The sequence below is a fragment of the Corvus brachyrhynchos genome, unplaced genomic scaffold (genome assembly GCF_000691975.1).
Source record: "Corvus brachyrhynchos isolate BGI_N302 unplaced genomic scaffold, ASM69197v1 scaffold56, whole genome shotgun sequence".
Taxonomy (NCBI): domain Eukaryota; kingdom Metazoa; phylum Chordata; class Aves; order Passeriformes; family Corvidae; genus Corvus; species Corvus brachyrhynchos.
This window is the reverse complement of record NW_008238664.1, coordinates 1,846,662-1,870,340: the sequence shown is the minus strand read 5'-3', so window position 1 is coordinate 1,870,340 and position 23,679 is coordinate 1,846,662. Positions and strand designations below refer to the sequence as shown.

At 43.2% G+C, this 23,679-nt stretch overlaps 1 long non-coding RNA gene across 1 annotated transcript; it reads right to left on the bottom strand.

Annotated features, from left to right (window-relative positions):
* Positions 1 to 11,139: 11,139 nt before the first annotated feature.
* On the bottom strand, positions 11,140 to 21,767 carry LOC108447522. Its single transcript, XR_001863124.1, has 4 exons — positions 21,020 to 21,767; positions 20,088 to 20,153; positions 19,456 to 19,549; positions 11,140 to 11,872 (listed from the first exon to the last, which is right to left on the bottom strand). It is a non-coding gene; the product is annotated as an uncharacterized LOC108447522 (long non-coding RNA).
* Positions 21,768 to 23,679: the final 1,912 nt, after the last annotated feature.

Below are 23,679 nucleotides of genomic sequence, written 5' to 3'. Positions count from 1 at the left end.
CTGGTATGGTCCCCCGGAGGGGCCCCCCCCCCTGCCTGTACTCCTCTGCTGTGCAAAAGCGGCAGCGCTGACTTTCCACTGAGCTCAAAAACCTTCCTGACTTTTTTCCTGCAGCCCCCATGCCCCCGTGTGCTGAGAGTGGAGCTCTGTAAGAGATGTGTAGACTCGTGCGTGATATGGAAGGGAGAGATTACTTGCGACTTCTCTAAAGACACAAGCTGAGGATGCTCTGGGAAACTGCCAGCCTAAACCAAATCTCACCACATATAACAAAGCTATGGAGCCCATGACCATGGTACAGTTTGGAAGCCAAGAGCACAAATTATTTCAGAAAGAGATCTGACAAATTCCTGGAGGTTAAAGACACTGGTAACTATTAAACACAATGATGCATGTGCAATCTTCATCTCAGAAAGTTTCTCAACAGCGGTTTGCCAGAAATGGGGAGGTTATGCCAGGGGACAGAGGACTTTGTAATCGCTCAATTACTCAGTGGGTCTGTTGATGATGGCTATGCAAGGTGAGGGACTGCACTGCAGAGACAGGGGCAGAGCCCCCAAGGCAGTTCTCTGGCTTAAACACTTACTTCGACACCAGCCAAGGGCATTACCACCAGTTCATAAAGTGCACCATGGTTCTGCACAGCCAACACAGAAGTGTTTGCTATCTTTACAAGATATTGGATCTTGTCCTTTGTTCTAAGACAGGATCAACTGCAACCTCTACATGAATCCTGGAAGGTTTTAAAACTTTTCTTTGAACGATCCAATGCAAAGTCTCTAGAACTTCCCTGGGTGCTCTGTTTCCAAGTCCAAATAGTCTTACTGCTTGAAACGGCCTTCCTAACACTGACCTAACCTTTACTTTGCCACAAATGGAAAGAATAAAAAGATGCTACCAAAACTTTTTAGTGGTCTGAACTAGCATCTCTGTCTTGTTTATTCTCAGGCAGTATTAAAAGCATATAGAGCCAAGCAGAATACAGATTGCAGTTAGCCCCCAGCCAGCAGGTATAGGTTCTTCTCACAGTGCACTATGCCATTCCAAAAAGCGTAACAGTGTTTGCATGATTTATGTGCAGTAAGATTATACATACATACTATGTTTTGATCAGAACTGAAAGAAACAGGAATAGCAAGCTTCCAAGAGGACAGACACAAGGAAAGACTGTTCAGCCAGTGGTAATTTTCATTCCCACTCAAAGCACAACAAACCTGAATAAGGTATTAATGTATGAGTATATGGAAAAACAATTTAGAGGTGAAATCTAAAGTGACAAATGCGCTTGAGATCAGCAGTGGCTGTCGAGTAAGTCAGCCCTTTAGTCTTCCCTTGGGGGAATGTCCAGCGTAAAACTGTTTCAAGTTACTCTGTCGTTTTAGGTAATTGCTTCTCTCTGTCTGTCACCAGTGAAATCCTCTTCCTACTTGGTAGTTCAGGAATGACAGTTTATCTCCTCAAGGTGCAGAGTGCTCAGACTTGCTGGCTGTTTGCAAGGGTTCAACCTCACAGTGTACCCATGCTTGCTGCATCCTGATGCTGTGAGGAGGTGACAAGTGGCTCTGGGCTTGCTCGGCCAATGGTGTGTCATGCAGTGCATCTGAATACAACCCCTAAGGGGCTGTAGTCATTTGTTCTTGTTTGCAATTTAAAAGTCAGTTCTGATTTTAGAAGAAACTAAGTACTTTGTGGGTTTTAAATATTATTCTTCACAGTACTGTTGTCCATGCAATTTTAGGAGGAACAGGTTCTACAGTATGACATTTCCCTCTGGCACATGTGCAAAAGGAAAGGAAAGACATAAGCCATGCTCTCCATTGCCCCACTCATGGGGACTTCTTTTAAAATAGAGCAGAGGAAAATTACTAGAGAAGGTTGTCTTAAAATCCATTCACACCTCTGCTTCTTGCCAGTACTTCAGACTTACTTACATTTCTGCTTTTAAAAAGGCACGATGTCTTATTCCCAGCCAGCACTATTTGACAAAGGAAACTCCCAGGTAAAGACTTTCTCAGTTTTCCCATCTAATGCTTTTTTTTCTTAAGGGGTCCTTTGCAGGCAGACAAAAACCTTTTCATCCACACAGCTCTCCTCTGCACCACAAGCTCCCATCTTCCCCGTGCACACCGCCATAGCTGGGGTCCTGCCCCCGGCATTGCCCATGGCCTCAGTACCACATCCACTCATGGGTAGGTGGGCAGCAAAACAAGCAGCCCCAGCCACCTCAGCAGGGAACAGCTCTTACACCATCACCCTCCAGGCCAGTTCCAGGAAAAGGGGCTTTTGCAAACAGGTTCTCTACATCACTCTTTTCTTACATAAGCAGGCAAAGATTTTTTTCCCCTTCCCCCTGCAATAATTGGGGAAGACATTAGTGAGCTGCAGGCCTACCCTATTGCAAAGCATAATTAAGATAAGAGACTAGTAATTCCCTGATATAAAGTAAGAACTTTCAATTTGTTGGCAAATCACAAAAGAAACCATGTTAAGATTAAATTTTTTGGTTGTTTTTTTTCCTAAAAATAAAACAAAACCTAGGGATTTTGGCATAAGATAATATTTCAAGAACTGGGCAGTACAACGTTGTGTCAGTACCTTTCCTTCGTCCTAGCACTTACAACTTCTTTTGCATGTTTTCCCTTCAAAAGTTGATCAAAGCTCCATTTTTTTTAAACATTACAGCATTCTGTTCATTCTTTGACTGACCAAAACTATTGCTGAAATGCTCATAAATAAATTAGAAAAAAAACCAACTCAACCCACCTCGCCTCAAATTGAGTAAGAGCTAGCTCCAGAAAAATTCATATTGTTGTGAATGCTTTTCCTTGCAGAAATATCACTGCAGTCTACCAGGCTCAACAACGAACTTGATACATGGGAGAGACAAGGGAGCATTCTTGCCAGGAGCTTACATCAAAAAAAAAAATAAATTAAATGGCATATGTAGTAACATATCATGCAAACTTCTTTTTTTTTTCTTTTTTAAGATTAATAGTAATTTTTAAAAATTAACAGTAGAGAGCACTAGGCAATGAGAACTGACATTTCTGAACTCTGTCATGAGGTGTGTTTCACCATCACATGGGACCCTGACATAGCGCAATGAGGTCAAGCACAGGTCTCCTGTTGAGTCAGAAATTAAGGGCACAGCAAGATGGGGAGTGGAAGGCCAGCTCTCTGCTCCGGGGAATGCACTTGCACGAAGTTATGACAGGTTTAGGAAAACAGAGGACTCACCCTGCGAGGGCAGTGGCCTCCACAGGGGAGCAAACATCACCTGTGAACCCACTGCAACTTCTGAGTAGCTGTGTATTCAGGAATCGGAAAGTTATTATAGACTCCTGCTTTCACACATGGTGAAGGTAGAAGCAAATCATAAAATGTTTGTGGGAAATCTTTCCCTCTAATCAACCCATAATCCTCACTTTTCTCCATCCTCTCCCCCTCTTTCTCTCCCATTACTGGGAATAGACAAACTATTTATGGTACACACAGGGATTATGCTTTATCCACTTTATCCAACCAGCTACCTACTGGAGTTTAATGTACTTTAACAAATATGAGCTACCAAGCTGCCTCTTCCAATTGTTGTAATTTCAAGTATTTCTTGCATTTGCAGATGCCTAAAGGCTGGGAAACAAGCATTGCAGAAACAGTGAGAAGAGCTGGAAACCGTTTCTACCTCACATCACAAGCTCTCAACTGACCTGTATCTCATTTAGAAACCTGTCAAAACACCTTTCCAAACAAACAACTTTTTCTCCTTTCAGAGTTCCCTGTTGTACATCTTGAAATACCTCAAGGCTGATGTCAGTTGCAGAGGTAAAATAACATTTCCAGTACCTGAAACATGGGCTGGCAAGAGCTCGCATTTGAGAGCTGCTGGATGCTTGAAGGAGACTATAAATAAAGGACAGGAGTTTACCCCGGGCCTCGAGGAGGTGTGGGTTAAGCACACACACAGTTTTATCCTGTAGTTACAAGGACTGTGGAAAGGAAAGGCTAATGACTCACTTTGCCCTCCCTCCTGTCCCCTGTGGGCAGGGCTTGTGTGCAGGAAAGTGCCCATAAGTAGCTGCTGAACATAAGCTGTACAAGCTAGGTGAGGCCCAGCTTGTAAGCAGAGATGGTTTAGGCCCTGTTAAAGACTAATCCTGTATTTTTCTTCAGCTGAGTTTAAGGCAGTGAGATAAGCTCTCCACAGACTCGCAATGCCTGAAGTTTGTTACCCCTAAGCACAGCTCTGTGGTGATTGCGACAGCCCATTGCCTACCGCTGGGCTCACATCTTAACTTCAGTTTAGTCTTAGGAAGTCCCTGAATCCTCACAGCTCGTGGTGCTTATGGACCTGGACAAATCACTTCATGTCTCTGAGCCTGTAGTTTCCAGTTGTAAAATGAAGATAATTATATTGACCTTCTTCATAAAATGCCTTGCAAATGCTAGACAACAGCTAAGTATTATCATGATTATTGTACAAAACAATCCATTATGGCCCCTGGATGCCGGAGAAGAAATGAATGATGGCTGGAGTCCACATAAACACTGTGTTAGATCAATGCACTCACTATTACAGTGCTGATCTGGTCTCCTAGTGTGTGTTCCCACAAATCCACAGGGGGATGAAAAATCCAAACATATCTCTTGGCTGACAACTGACTGAAGCTATGTTACAGGGAGAAAAAAATATCTAACCCCATTGCATTAACCAAACTACATAGTTTCTGCTCTGATCACAGAAGGAAAAAAGTTATTTTGGCCAAGTTTTCTGCATATGAAGAGAGCTGTTTTCAGTTTGTTTTGGGGATTACTTTTGCAGATGAGCCATCTGAGTTAGATGTGAAAAAGATGCATTTAAATGTTTAACACTCTGTCAAAGTGAGGCACTCATCAGCTTTAAAAATCAAAAATCGTCTGGGAAGAAAAGCACTGTCCCGTTTGCTGACACTGGGAAAGAAAAATCCCAAACTCCATGCAAGCTCAAAAGAACATCTTCTGTACTCCATCAAGCAAAGAGGCAAACTGGAGAATGAATTCAAGGTTTTTCTAGGAAAGCTTCAGAAGAAACCAGCTTAGTTCTATGCTGTGCTAAAATCAGTCCAAATCCACTTGCTACTTTGTGGTTGAGGAACTGTCTGCTTCCGACCCTCCCTCTACACATCCCAGTCATCACCAGTCAATGCGCATTAACGTTTTAGAGGAGCTACCCCCAAAAGCAAAAGACACTTACCGTGCTCAGAAAGAAGTGCATTGCTTTCATTCTTATAATGCCCCAACTCTTGCATTTTTAACAGGGGTGTGTGACAGATGTGCTTCACCCACTGGTGAGCAGAGAGCAGTTGCGTGCCACAGGCTTGCCTCAAGTGGTGGGTACCAGTGTCTGCTGGGAGTATCAGCATCTGTGATGACCCTGCACTGCCCAGGAATGGAAATGCAGGGATGGTAGACACTATTCTGCCTTTTCCAAAGTCCTACAGTGAGGAAGAAGAGGAACAGGTTTATTTGGATATTTTCTTCTAAAAAGAGCTATGCTTGCTGCACAGCCTCTGCAGTCACAGGAAGCTGCACACACTGCGCAGCCCCATTGGTTCGGGCATCCAGATCAGCATGTAGGAGCTGGACTCCCTGGGGTCACCATCTGTACAGCACATCTGTGGTACCCTCACCAAGCATAGCGAGGCTGGCATGGTAGTTGTCTTGAAGGACAAGCTCATCAGGATCCACACAACATTGCACTTCAGGGAACACTCACAGCTTGATACAGACTGGTTCCTAAGTGCCAGGGTGGTTATTAGTCCTTCCCAGGGCATTTCAGCTGCTACCTATGGCTTTTCCAGAGCTGCAGAGCACAGCACTTAACTAATCTCCTAATTACAAGCAGAAGCCTTTATTTTAATGTGATTCCTTCCTTCCCTGTACTCTATGCTTTAAGCCTCATAATGCGTTTCTTGAGGAGACTTGTTGCTCCTGGTACATTCTCATTTTGTGAACGAAAAATGCCCCAGTGACATACCAGCAGATAGAAGGACCATGTGTCTCAGTGAGGCTTTTGGTTGCAACAACTCATCACGTTAAACAAAACAGTGTATAGCCCAATCATCCTCCAGAACAACAGGGGATGTGGGGGTAAAAGCCCAGGATTCAGATTTTCAATCATGTGGCCTAAAATCAGAGGTCCAGCCTGAGATTTTGTAAAAGCCTCACATATTCCCCTTGGTCTCAGCTGCGGTTTAAAAGAGACAATTAATCCAAAGAAAAAGCATGCACAGTATTGGACAGTTAAAATCTGCGACATTAAGAAATATGATGGTGTTTTGTCTACACGTATCTAAGCATCCCTGCCCCATGAAGGCACCAACTTCCTGCTCAGGATGTGTAGAATGCATTTAAACACTGAAATAATTTTCCTGCCTGAGCCCAAGTTTCTTATTTGGAAAAGAGATGACATTTATTCAGTTGGTAAAATAATCCCAGCAGCACATATTGTGCCCCTCTCACAGCTTCTGGAAGAAAGCCCAATATACCCATTCTTACTGGTATAAAAGCTTTTCTGCAGTCACTGGCAAAAGTATTTGGAAAGGGTTTCAAAATACTGATATCAGCAAGATGCATATGCTTGATTTCTGTTTGCATGGCTCCAATTGCAGAAGGTCATGTAAAGAAGTGGTAAAAAGGCCTTTAGTTACATGTTAGAAAACAAAGTGATTGCGACAGGATTTAAAAGTGCCTTTGCTAATGGGAACCAGGCAGCTAATGTCAGTCCTTTCATTTGTTTGACAATAGCTAAACCAAGGAAGTTAGATCCAAAGGCAAATAAAATAACCAGTGCTTCACACATCCACCCGAAGGCACAGAAGATCTTCTGTTCCCTGCAGTATGTCCCTGCCCCAGCACAGTAATCCCCAAGCCACACTGGGGACACTGGTTGCACCACAAATGGCAGCAGAGCTGAAGTGGTGGAAAAAGTAGTGTGGAGAAAGCAAAAGGGGAAGAGGAGAGCATGAGCTCCACTCTGTGATAGAGCTCAGTGCTGGGTCAGCCTTCTAGGTGGATATAGCTAGATGAGGAGAAGGGGAGCAGAAACGAAGGCACAAATCTGCATTGTTGTCAAAAACAACGCTCAAAGCCCCAGCACAGCCGTTTCTTGGAAAGCCATAGCTGGAACACAACCTCTTTTTGCAAAGCTGTCGTCTCAATACAGCCACTTTTTGTCTCTCCTCTGATTTTCCCAGGTCAGGCTAGGCCATGTTTGGGGGCTGAAGAGTGCTCAAGGAAAATATTGCCCACATTCATGGCTGTACTTTTCAGATCCTACCATTACATCCATGCAAGTGACCACACTGGTAATGTAAAAGTTCTCTCCATAATAATTTATTCTCAGCTGTTGCCACAGCAGCAATTTTTTTTTCATTAAGAGGTACCCCTGTCATACTGGCTTGAAGCATGAGATGGTTTAATTGAGTATCTGATTTCTGGCAGTGTCTGATCTTGGCTTCTTCCAAAGAAGTCTTAAATATGCTCTGTAACACATGCTAGTGGGCAGCAATATGTTGTGGAGGAAGATTTTATTTCAAAGATGACTAGAGCTCAACATGTTTTTGAGAAGATAGGATAAACAGTGTAATTGTGCATTTATTTTTTCTATGCAAGTGTCTCAACCTGACATTTCCAAAATTTAAATGCTCTAAGCAATGACTTTGGGGCAGCTAGGAAGAGCTAGATTTTTTTAGTTTTTTCAGCATCAAACGTCTTTTGGCTGGCACCTCTAAAAATGAACACTCATGGAAACCTCGAGGCAAATTGTTTAACAAATCAGAAAAATGGCTGAGCAGCCTCCCCTCACCCCTGTAATGCCTCAGAATTATTTCTATTTTTTTTTTTTTTTTGAGGTGAAGTTTCATCCATCATCAAGGCTTTGCTCCTCCTTGATTTTGTATTAAGGCAGAGAGTACTCAGTAAGACTTTCCTCACTGTCCGCTGTTTGTTCCTGCCCTAATTCTTGATTTCACAGACTCTGGTTTTCATCTTCTGCTGAATTCTACAACACATTTTCTCTGATATACTAATAAATATACGTCTGTACATCTATCCCCCATTTTTGCATTATCCTTCTCATGAGGGAACCAAGAAAAATGCTATATTCAAAGCAGTGCTGATTTTCCAAGCAGTATTAAGTTTCTCTCCCTGTACTGTGACCAAGAGATTTGTTTGCTTTCTGCTCTAATACAACCACATGCTGTGTTTCCAACACTGACATACCTGTGTTCCTCCCCAGAGACTGCCACTAATTCCAGCACAGCCAGATGAGACAGCAGTGAATATTGTTCCTGACAGGGTTATTACCTTGTACTTAGAATGCTGAAACATTTAGAAAAATTATCCCAATTTCGGTGTTTATTCATATGGTATGACATTATTGTTCCAGAAGCAACACCACACTCTGCCATTAATCCTCTGTGACAGGGCTGCTCTGCTGTCCATGCTGATAGCATCTGTATGAAAGGAAGAACAGAAGATCAAACCACACATAAACTGGCTCCAGGGCTGAAATTAAGAATAATCCTTCCAATGGAACAATAAAGGTTTGGAAAGAGTTGACAGTTTTTATAATGTACTGCCGATAAGACAAAAATGCCACAAAAGCTTCTCAGTTCAAAAATATATGGAGGAATGCAGAAAGCTGTAATATACTGCTCTTTTAGATCATCCATAAAGGATCCAGCTGCTGAGAGAGGACGTTCTGGTGAAGAACCTAATTTTTCTGCTTAAACACTATTCTGTTTAGAGAGTTTTGTCTCCAACTTACCCAGATGCTATAGGCAACCAGAGCAGGGTGAAGAACAGACTTTCAGCTTGATGCTAGTTCCAAAAGAAAAAGAAAATTATGAAAAAAGTAGTTTGTGGGTGAAGCAAACATTTTGTAGTGTCTAAACATTTTGGCTTTGAGCATTTAAAACTTTCAGACTGAACCTGAATAATTTTGATATAAAGTTGTGGCAAAGGAAAGGAATGGTTCAGCTGCTTTGAAGTTTGGGTGCTCGTTTCTCCCCCCATTTTGTGCATATGGACAAATTGACTAAGCGGACATTTCAGTCTCCAAAGTAACTTTTTTTTCCCCAGAGAACCTCTGGCAGTTGAAATGTCCTCTCTCTGTGTAGCAAGCAGATACAAAGAGAAAGGTCTCCCACTTGTGTCCCTTTAAGTTGCTCCAATACTCCTTAAAAGTGTAAGCGAGATGTGACACCCAAACCCCATCACTTCTGTTGAAGTGCATACAACGAAAGCAAAGTCACAATGACTGCTTTATACTGAAAGTAATTTCTGACTACTGGTATCCACTCACTGAGCTGATGTGGAAAATCATCATGCTCCAGGTCAGTTCAATATAAGGTTCTATAAAGATTAATTAATAAAAATCCTCCCTTCCTGGAATGAAGCTACTTGTGAAGTCCTCAATGAAGAGAACTTACACCTAGATGGGCAGAAAAATTCCTGTTGCAGATACCATCCCCACTCCATCTCATCCTCCTCCTTGCACAGCTCCCTGCACCCTAGGAGAGCAGGAGGTGCAGGGCCAGGCTAGTGCAGCCACCCCTCTCCTTGAGGAATCGGAAAAACAGGAAAGTCCCTGACAGGGAGAACTCCCTAAGACCCATCTAACTGTAGGAATAATGTACCTCCTGGCTGGATGTGGGTGGAGGTGAGGCAGGCATACAACTGCTCAGTGCACCCAAAATAAGCACCGCTGCTGTGCCTCACCAGTGACATCCACTGCAGTACCTGCCTCCAAAGTAACAGGCCTGAAAGCAGCCAAGTGACTCTATTTAAAGCTAAAGAGGAAAGTACAAAGCTTTGAAGTCAGAAGGCATATAATGAATTCAGCAAAACTTTATATTTCAAAGCCAGTTCTATTTGCAGAAGCCATCTGCCCAGAGAAAAGCTTGAACATGCACCTCTGACAGGAGTCAAAAGAGTTGAGGGAAACAGATCTCATTGAGGATGGTTCAGATCATCCATTCCCACAATATCTGAAATGTCACTTTGTAGCGGAGCAGCTTCCATCTTTATATCAATTACAACATTTACATCCAGCTCCCGCAGGGTTGCTGGCATTTGAAGAGACTGTCCAGTCCAGTAGCTCCCAGCAATTTCTAATTAGATATGCCAATAAGACATCACTGCTTGTCCCTCCTAATGCTAACTCTGAGCTCTCTGAAGCTTTACCTTAAGCTACTGTCTTACGTATCCCTTCAATGATCATTGACCTTCCTCTGTCCCCTTGCCAGCACTCAGCTTTTAAGCCACAAATCCAGAGATGGCTCCATCCAGAAGGACAAAGGGTAGTGTGATGTGCAGCCCTTTCTTTCACAGGACAGGAGCACAACCCTTGAGCCACATTGTCTTCACAGGCAAAAAATGCAAACCCACCCTTGGAAAGAACCAGCAACAGAGACAGCTTTTCCCAGCACCATCTTCCCTGAGCATCCATCAACCAAATTGTTTTGCAGCTTGCAAGGGCTTACATTTCTACTGCAGGCAAAAAACATTGTGTAAAGCTCGAAATAAGTCTGTTTAAGAATTCCCTCTGATATCCTTGGTCTGTCATATGACCCATAAGAGCCATTAAAATTCTGTCTGATAACTGGTTTCCCGAGAGCATGAGAGCCAGGCAAAACCATGCCAGCCTCAGACTCTGCCAATACTTCTCCTGGCTTAAAGCAGACACTAAGATAAGCCTGGAAGACATCTGTGGAAGCCAACCTATGTCTTAGACTTTGAAGATTATTCTCTTATTCACAAGGAAGCAGAGAAAACCAGAGGTTATTCCCCTGGGAAAAGGTCGAAAACCATCACTGGAAGTTTACATCAGCCAACAGCTGGGGCACCTGAAGGGCAGTTGGCCATGGCCACTGGCTCTAGCAGAACTTGGAACTGTGTGAATGCTGACCGTCCACAGGCAGCATCTCCCCAAATCTCTCCCCAGATACACTGCTGGCATTTACAGACTTCATAGGATCATTGCTGTCTTTGATAGTCAACAGAGACCCTAATAGAGGCAAAAGTTACCGTGGAGAATGGGGAGAGTATAAGCCAGCACAGAGAGAGACAGATAATATGACTGTGCAAGCCTTATTTTATTAGAAATCATCTTAAAAACAGTTTCCTCTTATTCCCAAAATCTTGACTTTCTTTTAATTTTCACTGGATACAGTCCATTGCGAATGTATGCAGTTCCCAGTGCTGTAGTGTTTCAGCTCATCAGAATATTTAGTGTGTTTCACTTTAAGACATTCCTGTCAAGTAGCTATTTCTTCACCCGTGGGTTTGGTTAAGACATTATCAGCCTTTGCTCACCTGCACTGACATTTATGCCTGTGGGAAATCAGGTCCAGAGACCTGCTGCAACACGTCACAGAGCCCTTCTAGGAAAGGCTCTCTAGGATGTGGAGGAAGCAAAGTGCAATATGTATCCTTGATAGCCTTGAAACAGAAGCTTTTAGCCTCCACAGCTTTGTCGGTCCAACAGATTGATTGTTTTTCTGTGCCTGTAGCTGTGGCTGAATGTGGGGGTAGAGATCCTCCACGCTGTGACAGCAATTCAGAGGGGTGCTTCAGAGCCCCTGTGCCACATAGATACACACAACAGTCCAGGGCATATTTATAACCAAGCAGTTGAAATTAAGTTGCAGGCACTGGCACACAATCCCACCTCTGATCTTACTGTGACTCCAGGAGAGGAGCAAACTCCACACTTATAGCTGCTCTGGCTTCAGCTGGGCTCTGTCTGCATCCAGCTCTTCTTGGCTCAGTGCCTGCACAGCAAGAGGAGCAAGTCTTCCAAGTCAACTTTTTCCTAGTCTCAAAATAGCTGCTATAAAAGAAAAAGCAGACTCTTCACAAGCAGTGACAATTATAATAATAATAAAAACTAATAAAATATATTTTATTATATAAAATAATAAAAAATAATAATAAAAATAAACCCACTGGTATTCACATAAAGAAATTCTAACTGCAGCATTCCATTAATACTGCCTAAATTAGCATAGCATCCCAACAGAATTGCAGACCCCATCTGAGTCATGTGGCACATTCTCCAGCTGGTGTCTGTCAGGACAAACCCACACAGGTACAATGACCTCCAAAATGCTGAGGCTCAGGTGCTTCTCACTGCCTCACAGTCTCTATGTCCATCCTGCTGGAGGACCTCCCAGGAGCTGGTAGAAAACCTGCTGTCTTGCTGCTGATGCCTACTGATAATTACCCACAGAAGAGGCTGCTTAACCTGGCACAATCCTCAGCCCTTTATCTTATATTTTTGGACAGTAACTTCTTTCTTATATTGTTCTCAGTTTTTTGGGGGCTAATTTATTATCTAGACACCTTCACCCAGCATGTTACCTCCTTCCCATTTTCAGGCCAGCTGTTGTCTTCAGAGGCACTGGACAGCCAGATGGACTGAGCGATGTACTCGCCTGTTGGACACTGTGCTCTGTCAGCACTGCTTTTGGTGAAGGGTAAGACAAGGATATGGCAAACACCAGTGGTTGGTTTCTTCCACCTTTTCTTTTCAAAATGTGTGTTTAAAAAATACCCACAGATGTTATGGGTTAATTCCAAACTGAGCAATTTTTATTTTTCCTTCTCAGAAAAAACTTGTGGCAGAGCAAGCTGCTGCATAAATTGTCATGACAGTTAATGCATTGCTGGGTTTTAATGCATAGAGGTGGGCACTGGATATAGGTGCCTTTTGGCCCCTGAAGTTTATATGGAAGGATGGGAGAGGGAACGGGAGCATAAAAACCTGAAACAGTTTCTGAAGGTGGAAAACAGTGGCAAGCCCTAGTTCAATAGTCTGATCCCAGGCCATGGTTGTAGGGGCAGAGGACCCCCTTTCCCAGGGCAAAGCTGCCTCATCATGGAGGCCAAAATGCTGGATTTGAAATCCAGAGTACTTGCTCCCAGAACTTTTTAAGCACATGCATCAAGGAGTCAAGCAAGTAAAATCACAGCTGGCAAATTATTTGTATTCCAGCAATATACAACTGAAGTGCTAATATGTACCAGCTGTACCTACATGTCAGCTTTTTTGAAACTGAGGTAATTTCTTTGCTGTACCAAGAGGAGGAGAAGGTCAACAAAGACACATTTAGTCCAGGCTCTGCACTGGTAAGAGGTCTAGCGCAGGCTGTTAATTCCTTCCCGCTTCAGGAGGTCTGAAAAAGCAGGAGCTGGACTCTTCTTCAGCATAACCTGACATTAAAATGGCATTCTTCAAAAAATGCCTGCAATAAAACAGCATCTTCTTACTGAGAAGGTGTGCTCCCAGAAAGGATCAAGATCACATCTGCTGAATTTAATGACAGAAAATGAGCTTGTGACATATTACTTGTGCAGTGTTAACTTGGCCAAGAGATAATTAATGGAAGATGTGTAGTTGAGTCTTGTGTGCTGCTTTGAAAGACTCAGGCTGTAATTGGTACCACTGGCTCTTGTAAAATAAACTGTGCTTCTGATCCAGCTCAGAAATCAAAACATGACATTAAAAAAAAAAAAAAAGAAAGCAAAGCATTTTACTTCAGGATCTGGCCTTCTGATAAAGTGTTTTTAAAATTCAGTGTTTTAAATGAGTTTCTGGCTTCCAGAGCTGTTACTCTCCTCAGTGTTGTGTTATATACTCTCTGATTTCCATGCCACGGCTCGTACTTTATGTTGCTGGTGACTCTTGATGACGCATTTTGATGCATTCAGCACAACCACACACTAGCATGAACCAGAGCTCACCATATTTCTGGCTGTGGAGCTCGAGTAAACATGGACCTGTGCCCAGACAGAGTTGGCGGTGGCTGGAAAACCAATACTGAAAGTCTAACGAGAACTGGCAAAAAATCTGCTCTACTGAAAACATGGCACTGGAGCAAACCTGTCATCTTTCAGTGTACTGAGGGCTTTCAGGCAGCCTAGTTTTGGTGTCAGGAGCAGGCATTACTCCTGCATTTCCCTGGCTCCTTCCCACTCTTCACAGTCACTCAGGAGCCATTTCCACAAATCTTACTTGTGCACATGGATCAGGCAGAGCTGATAAGGAAGGAGAGGAGGGTCTGATGGCAGAGTGTCTCTGCTGCTGACTCCGTGGGGCCTCATCACACCATGGCTCAATTTCTCCCTATAAAATGACTAACAGCACTTCCCTACCTCCCAGGGGAACTGGGAGGATAAAAACAGCGACAGCCACAAAGCACAAAGTTATTACAGCCATCAGTCCAGAGTGACCATCAGCTTCAGCACGTAGGCTGCCCTCAGACATGGTGCCGAGAGCATTCCCAGCGGCTGCCCTGTTGGATGGAGCACGTGTCATGCTTCTCTGGTATAGGTGCCCCTAGGCTCAGAGGGTTGAAGCTCGTACTAACTATATTATGCCTCAGAGAGAGAAAGTAAACCTCTTTTATCAGGTTTCTTATTTTCTTCCAGGAGAAGGCAGGAAAGGAAACCTCTGCCACCTTGGATGTGCTGGGGAAAACTGAGCATGGGATCACACCCTGCTCTGTGACAGCCTCCTCCCCTGACAGGAAGAAGCTGAGAAGCCATACTGAGGGCAATACTGGAAGCCTCTGCTCCTCCCTCCTCCACAAAAGCAACAACTAGGTGTGGAAAGATGCTGTCAAACCCTACACCACATCAGTTTTTGCCACAAGTGCTCCCTTGCTTCTAACCACCCTGAGAGGAAGCACAGTGTAAACAGTCTAGAAAGATCAATTCCAGACGCCTGCTGTGGTACATCAGGAGATTAACATATTAACTCTTAAAAGCCCTCTAATTTTAAGGAGAACTCTGTACTTAAGCTGAAAGAAGTTTTGCAGAGATCAGCAGAGTTCCTCTGATGCTAGGAAACCAGGGAAACCTGTTAACAGCAGACTCTATGGATAATTGAGAAAATTATTCAATGATACTTTTAAAGTACTTTGGATTACAATATTGCATGGGTTAGTAATACTTTTCTCTTAATCTTTTCAAGTATTCATTTGCAATGGTTTGTTTATTGCTAGGTTTTGCTTTGCAATCTGATAAACACAGGCTTTGCTCCAACTGGAGTTGCAAATACGAAGAGTAAGCCAAGTCAGATATGGCAAGAAAGACCATGGACAAATACATCTATTTGATGCGCTAAGTTTGGGGGGGTTTTGGGGGGTGGTTTTGGGCATGTTGCATTACCTCCAATCTGTCATTAAAGTACTACCTGTTAAAAAAACAGGAGAAGAAACAAGCAGCTCAAAACTGTGCAAGGACCTGAGGCGGATACCAAGAGAGCCCATGGGGCAGGGAGAGGCAGAAGCAAGTACATGATAGAGGTCAGCACAGTAGATGGGAGGGATAAACTTTCTGAAATATCCAGGAATGGCACCATGCCCAATGTATGCATCCTGGAGCCTGGTAGGCTTCCCCTAAAAACAAGTTTCACAAGTGACGCTATGTCAGTTGGACCGTCCTGCCAACGGCAGTGATTAAGGAGAGCAGCCTGCCTGTGACCAGCTGCATCTTCTAGGCAAAGGGGAGGAAGAGGCATGTGTTACACCTTTTGGACCACAACTGATTTGTTTCCATGTCTTCCATCATGCCGTGTGCATACTCTGACTGAGCTCTGCAGAAATCAGCAGTGACAATAAATGCGCTTTCACAGCCAGCTGCTCCCATGGCCCCTTCACTTGGCCAAACAGACGACATATACTTCTTTTTAATTATCAAGGAGCAGTCACAAACAAATGCCATGAAAATCTGGCCCTGAAACAGTGCTCAGAGCAAAAATTATTCCCAGAGCAATTGGATGTTTGGGCATGTTTCCCACTTTTTCATCTAGACATACTAAGCAGCAAGAAAGCTGGTAGAACCAGAGAGCTGGGAACATCCCTGGTGGAGCAAAGATCTGGCTGCTGGGAGTCTGCAGTGGTTGCTCTGGAGGAGCTTCTCCATGCTTCTGGGCAGGCAGTGCTGTAGAAAAAAGGGACACATCTAGGGGAGGCTAGGATGTTAGGGAGCCACAGCGAGAGTGGCATGACATGGCTTGCAGATGCCAGAGTCTCAGCTCTGTCCCAGAAACCCTGTTCTCAGCCTAGTGTGCATCTGTCCTCATTCCTGAACAGCACTGCATAAAATGTCCATGTGGGACAACCACTTCAGTTTAAAACATAAAACCCAAACCAGTCAACAATTCAGGAACCCAGAGCTCCGGCTTTTCCTCAAGATGGATTTCTTTTGAAGCCAACTATTCATATTTCCTCCCTAGTCTTTTCAACAATGGTGCAGGCACAAGCTGTTTGGTTAAAGTAAGCTGTTTGGTTAAAGTTAGCTGTTGCCCCAGTTTTATCCTGTCCCTTTCACCTTTACATCACATGGGGGCGATGCATATTCCATTTCACATAAGCCCAGAAGTATGTGAATGATTATGTATGACCAGCTACATACATAATTGTCTTAGATGTAGGCCTATAAATGATTCATTAAGATCTGTATCAGCTGGTTATTTAATATGTCCTGCTAATTAAAACTTTGTGATAAAGACAACTACAGCTCTCTGTAATTATGCCTCTGGACAATGCGATGCACTTCCAACTAGTATTTGAAATCCTGGGTGTAAGTTGACACCTAAAGTAGGATAGAAAAATATAGGTTAACTGCTGCTCTTAATTGCCCTTTGTTAGTAAGATTATTGTAGAATTTCATTGTACAACTCCCTGAGACTCTTCTGCACGGTGCACATTACAGTCACCGTTAGGTGACAATGCTGTACCCTGCATTATCTTTTTGTATACCTGAGAAGCTTGTGGGGGGAAAAAAAAGAGGCAAAAAGGACTATTTCAGCTAGAAGGAATGTGTCTGGCTTGGCTCATCTGGAAGGGAAAGGAGTGGACCAAAGAAATACTTGAGGAAATGCAATGTGTTTTACCATACATGATCAAATCTGGCATTTCTTTCTCAAGCCAGAGATCCTGCTAGGCTCAATGTCAGCTTCTCCTGAGTAAGGTCTACAGATCTGTGGTCACCACATGCTGGATATGGCTTCCACAAGGAAGAAACACAGTGACTCAGAAAGCACATTAAGCCCTGTTTTGTTGGTCAAAAAGGAAGCTTCACTAAGTTTATGCCAGAATAACTAAACAGGTCTAATAGTTTGTCTACAGTCTTGTTCTCTCAAAATATGTTCGGTGTTGAAGGAAGTATGTTTATGTATGAAACAGGTAAGGCCATTAAAATAGTTTTGGGGAATGGCTATCAATGTAATAAATCATCAGTAACAAGTGATAAATGCTAAGTAAAATAAGCTTTTCCTAAGCAGCTTATGCTAAGAATATAAGTCTTGCCCCACTGCCAGAAGACTACATTAAGTGTCATCCTTCTAATCTCATTGGCAGCCTGATATCACCACTAGGATAAATGTTAAGATCAGTCACCTCAGTGGCTCTTCCACTGCAAGTTCCGCTTGGTTAGACACAGTGGGAGATGACTGCCCTTATGTCAACACTTGTCATCTGCTGTGAGGATGTTCGGCTGGCTCCTGTCATCATCAGTCCAGGGCATGTTTCACCCAGGGGAATGACTCAGGTATAACATGTTGGCTCTTGTTAGCCATAGAACATTGCCTAAACCCTAAAGTCTGCATCCCACAGGAGCAACGCACTAATCAAATCTCTGGTTAGTTTCTATAAACACTAATTTGTGAAGACAAAACAAAAACTATAGAAGATGTATCTATCAAATGCATTTTGGTCCCCAAAGGTGACCTGGTATAGTCCATACCACTGTGGACAGTACCATTAACTCACAAGTGAAGAACAAGCAAGAAGTAAACTCCATGCTGACCCTACATGCTTTCTTCTCCCTGCTGTCTTTTTCCAGCTTCTCATATCCAGCTTCATTCACGTGGTACCACATCCTCAAAAGCTACTAAAGGAAGGAGCTAGAATGCAATAGGTAAAGAAAGTCTTTAAATATAACTTTGGTTTGGTTAACAAGATTTTTACTGACTGACCTTGTGCCTATAATAGCATAGGAGTAGTATGTAAAAACCTTGACCATATTGTATAAAAAAACCAAATGGAGCCCGGTTTCCTACAGACCTGTCTCAGACCACCTTACAGTGCCTTCTTTATTTACTTTTCTGTTACTCTCACAATACAATGGAAATGATTAGTTCTCAGTTGCTGTTGTCTCACCTTTTCTTTGCCATGTGTTGATGTCTAAGTTTCAACTTAAGCTCTTCAGTCATTTCTGATGACATTGCTGATAGGAGCCTCTGGTGATTACTCAGGGGAGCACTCACAGTGTAGCTTTCTATACTGTGGGAACATTTCACAGGGGTTCTCTCTCCAGTGATCTTTAATTAAGCTGATATGAACTTAACTAAGGTTGAGACTACTACTGATAGTTTATCGAAAGTGATTCAGGTGGGTCAGTCTCAAATAAAGAGGTGCTGACCAAGTGAGTGTTTAAGTCTCAATTTCCCATAAGACAAAAAAGTTTACAATAGGATAACTTTGTGCGTGCCATCTCCAGCCTGTGATGGCTGTAACAATGTCAGCACATTGTTATAGCTTGTAGAGAAGAACTCTAGGCTTAAAAAGGAGGGAGATGAAGCTGAAGCTGTTCAAGAATTCCTCAGCAAGCACCAGCCTTGCTCCTGTCTTTGAAAGATGTCTCAGACAACTTTGTTCTTCCTTAGGAGCATTTTGCAGAGTGGCCCCACTGACCAGCAGTATTCCCAGCAAGAGAAATGGGGTAGCGGACAACACTCAAAAAGTTCACCTGTACACAGCTCATCTCTGTTTTCCCAAGCTATTTGTATGGCCACCTCAGCAAACCACCCAGGACAGACAAGAAGCAGCTTCCATGGGGTGATAAAATCCAGTCAAGTTCACCCTGACCTGAAATTATAAGGCCAGTCAGCAACTATAAGTACAGTGTATCCCTGTCAAGGCTCACACTTAAGTGACACTGTAGAGCAGTAGGTGCCAGTGAGTGAAGGGCAGGCACAGACCAGGCTCAGGCGTAGCTGCAGTCACAGGTGTGTGGCTGCGTCAGTGCACAGATGGAGTACAAACAGGGTGTGCTGGCACCTGTAACAGCAGCAGCAGAAACAACTAGAGCCTGAAAGGACAGGGAGGAGGAGAGTCTGCCTGCTACCCTACAAGGGCCACTCACTAGGATGGAGACGTGCAGCTCTGAGAGGGGAGAAGGGAGACTCTTAACACCACTTACTGAGCCCTCGGCTCGGCAAGCAACGCGCAGCTGTAAACAGCCTTGGTGAAACTCAAGACTTGCTGTGCTTTTCTCCTTGCATATTCTCTGGGTGCAGCAGCACTGCTGGAAAAGGCTAAAATTCCCATTGAAAAACCATTCCACTGAATAGCAGAGGCACTCAAACAGGGAAAGCGCTGTTTCCACTTGTGCTGCAGCATTTACCTACGGCCTTCGGGTGACATCATCCTGGCATTTTCCTCCAAAAGCAGGTGGTTACAGACATTGACTGATGGTAGGAAAAGAGTTATCATCTCCCCTGAAAAGGTATGGAAACAGAACAGGATTAGATGTTTTACCCCAAGGGCCATGAGAAGAAATGGGGCCTAATCCAGAATTAGAGTGAGGGTGCTCTAACAATAGGCTACAAGCTCTAGGTCTGCATGCTGCCTAGCACAGTGTGGCCAAAATCCTGCTGAGGCCTCCAGGCAGCACTGCATTATGCATCATCATAATAATGAGTTTCTAATCCCAATCAAGTGCCCAACCCAGTAGGCACCGCCTGATTTACAGAAAGGATTAGCTGACAGATGTAAACAATAGTTGTGGGAGTCACTGTGCCCATTATGCAATCCTTTTATGCTGAGTATACAGAAAGAGCTGAGAAAATTAGGAACTTTTGCTGAGAACAAAAGTAACTGAGATTTTCAAATGTATGTAATGGGTAGTCTCATTCTTCAGCCCTAGGGATAACCCATTGATACCTGTGCACCCCATTCCTACCTTTTGAATCAACCAGGTTAACAAGGACAGGGACTCATGCTCATACCATGAGACAATAAAGACAAGCTACTTACAAGATGATCCTCTGAAGCATCCAGATGATGCCTGCCTCTTCCCATGAGTAGGTCACAGAAGTGCCTCTGTAACAAGTTGAAACATGTGGAAGAACCAGGGGGTGCATGGGGAAAATGGACAGAAATTAGAGAAATTAACATTTCTTTATGAGAATGAAGAAATGGAGATTGAATAGATATTTTGCTATTAAAATGTGTGCTACTAGTCTAGAATTTAATTCCAGGAATAGATGAGAGCTAGTATCTAGGAGACAGTCAGAATTGCTTGAGTTACTGTAACTCAAGAAGAATTCATCTGAGAACAGACAGCTCTATTGCAGACCACACTCAGAGACCACACTGTGCAGTTCCACCAAGCTTGGGCTTCATTGTTCACCTCACAAGGGAACTGCTTAAACCCTCCCCCCAATTCAAGTTAGAGGGAAGGTGTATTAAAAAGGATTCAGTTAGGGACAGTCTTCAGGTCTCACTTTTAGATAATGATGAAGGAAACCAAAAAAAAAAAGTTTTTATTAATTTCTCTCAGTATTCAACTTTTGTAATTTATGATGTTTTCATGTAATTTGTTTCTAATTTTTCCACCTTTTCCATAAGAAAAACAAGATATACAATAATAAATCAGACCTAACACTTAACGTTCTGGATTTTTTGGTTGAGGAGACAAAACAAACTCAGAAACAAGGCATGCTGCTAACCTTGTCTGCAGGCATAAAGAAAATGAAGGCGAATTATGTGTGCTAATTTTGTTATCTTTCTAAGGTTTGTGATCTCAAAAATCCTCAGGGGTTTTGTGAGATGCTCCCTCTCTGTCAGTTCCAAATAGGAAACATGCTCCATGTGCATTCCTCAGATGAACAGCAATTAACAGTGAAACAACAATTATGATAAAGGATGAACAATAATAAAACCATGAAAGGAGCCATAGTTCCTACCTTTCCACTTGCCTTTTATGCACCATCACAGCTTACTCCTTTTTTTGACCAAGCAGGACACATACTCCAGCACAACTGAGGGCAGAGCACTTGTGCTATGGACTTCAGCAGCAGCAGGACAGGGGCAAAGCAGAGCTAAGTGAAAGGATTTCAGTATGATCTGAGGCCTGTCAAAGAACCCTTTAAGCTTTGTGTGCCGGGTGATGCTGGAGCTGACAGCAGCAATGAGCACTTTGTTGCTCACACAGTTGTGGTCATGCCTGTTGGATGTGTGCGGGGGCTACTGTCCTGCACCAGCATCCTCATCAGCCTCTGATCCATGGGGCAGCCCATGAACAACAGAGTTGATCTTAAACTCAAACATGCGCTGCCAAGGCAATAGGGGAAGGGATGACAGCAGTGCTCTATCTGGGAAAATCCCCCAGCACCACTCAGAATGGACCAGTGTAACTGTAGCTAATGGAATTAGGTATTGAACTAATGTAAACATTGCTTACTATTGTAACATGCTGAAGTTAATATTGCTTTGGGAGGAATGATTCAATTTACTCTTTTCTTTGTGCTCCGATTTTCACTTCTCTCACATGCTCACGTGCTCACAAGACAAGCTTTATATAGCTGTCTGGCTTTGGTAGGTTTCAAACCACAGGTTTTTGTGAGAGAGGTATATAACAAGCCAGGGACTTCTTTTTAAAACAAGAGTATTTTTGCAGAACAGAAAAAAACAGCTAGAGAAACATGGGCTTGAGTAGCTGTGGCTGGATCGAGCTGTTGGCCCTACTTGACCTAAGTCACAGGTCACTCTCAGCAAGTCCAGTGCAAAGCCTCACATTGGCTTCGAACAAAGCTCAAGTATACAAAGGTTGTTAAGAACACCAAAAGAAACCAAAAGGGTTGCTCATAAAGATCTGTAACTAACGTGCCTAAAACAGCAGGAGTAATCAAGTGTGCTGTTAAGTATCTATCAGACCTGCAGACCATTTTCATATATGTAAGAGCAAGAGACTAATAAAGGAATTTTGTCATTAACTGTGAGGTTTAGTAAATATTTCCTTTGTTTCATACTAGGCCTGCCAATGATTTAGTCACACATGAAAGCAGAGAGGTTGCTCCTTACCTGTAGTGCCGTGCCAACACAACGAGCACTTTGACCATTCTGTACACTAGAGCATCCTGCAATTCATTCATTTTCCAGAGAATGAAAGTTGAAGGTTGTAGCTGACTGTGCAGCTCATTATTCCCTTTGCCCTTTTACCTTTCCCTGTATCTTATTTCCAGGTAAGCAACAATGTAGATTATTTTTGCCATTGCTAGAGTAATCTTTGTAATGCAGAAAAATGAGATCCATCCATAACTGTTTGGTAAAGCAGCAGAAACCTTTAGAAACAAAGCAGGGCTCAGTGGTGGGAAAAGCCAAATATTCAGCTCTGATCACAAGGTTGCAGAAAGTCAAAGAATGTGAAACAAGACTCCAAAAAATGGTCCTTGAGCAATGCACAAGAACAAGACAAACCCCAAAGTTTTGCCAATTCACCACATGAGGAAATTCCTTCCTATCCCAAATGTAGTCAGAGCTTCAGCAGCATGTCTGGGGGCAAATATTGTTAGGGCTGATCCAGCTTGTTTTTATCCAGGCATGACACTGGCACTCAAAAGATGATGTTGGGTTTTGATCTCGCCTTTCAACAATTACACAAGGAATCTCCCACAGCAAAAAATTCCAAACAGCGATTAACCTTCCAGGGCAAAAGCCAGACTTTTCATGTGTTTGATCTAAATTCAGTTATTTTTTAATTTCCAGGAGTGGCTTTTTTTTCTTCCTGTCACTGCTTAGTTCACATATATTCCTGTGTCGGTCCTGAAGATCTCCTGAAGACATGTCAAATCCTAAACAGAGATCTGAGGTTCAGTAGGGGTGAATGCATTTAAGCTGTGAAAACATGTTTCTGTAAGTGGCAGCACAACTATGCAGAAACCTTGAATATGAAGTAATTTCATATACAAGGAATGTCTTGCGGTTCTCAGTGGAGTCAGGTTGCTCTTTTAATTTCCATTCTTGGGGTGGTAGAGGCTGCTCCCTGGCAGGGAGAGCAGCATGGGGCTGTTACTAGATGGGCCTCCTGGGGAGTCACTGAGCACATTGGCTTTCAAGGAGTGCAGCTGGAATTGAGAATATTCAGCACTACAAAGGATCCGGCCTTTCAAATGCTTTTCACTGTTGCAGGCCAAAATAATAAAAAAATCTGGGGATATCTTGTTTGTATATTGATGTTTCCCATGTCCAGGCACTTCATGATACTTACAATGGTCATATAAACTGCTCCTAATCTGATTTGGCAAGCTGGTCCAATGATTCCTGCTTCTGATTAAAAGTGTTTCCACACTTGCTGAGTGAAGGCTTAACTCCAGTTAAGCCCTTGCACTGAAGTGATGAACAGCAGACCCAAGAGATCATTTCTAGATTCCAAATCTGGTTGTTTAGTGGTACTTGGCACGAATCAACTTCACTAGCAGCAGCCATCTGCTACCTACCTCTCTGGATCCCCCTCAGAAGACAGATAGCAATTTTCTGGAAGCACTGGTTGTCCCAAGAGTGTGGGAGCAGGAAGCTGGGTCAGAAATTCAGTTTCCATAGTCATGAGGTGAAAAACAGGGCTCAG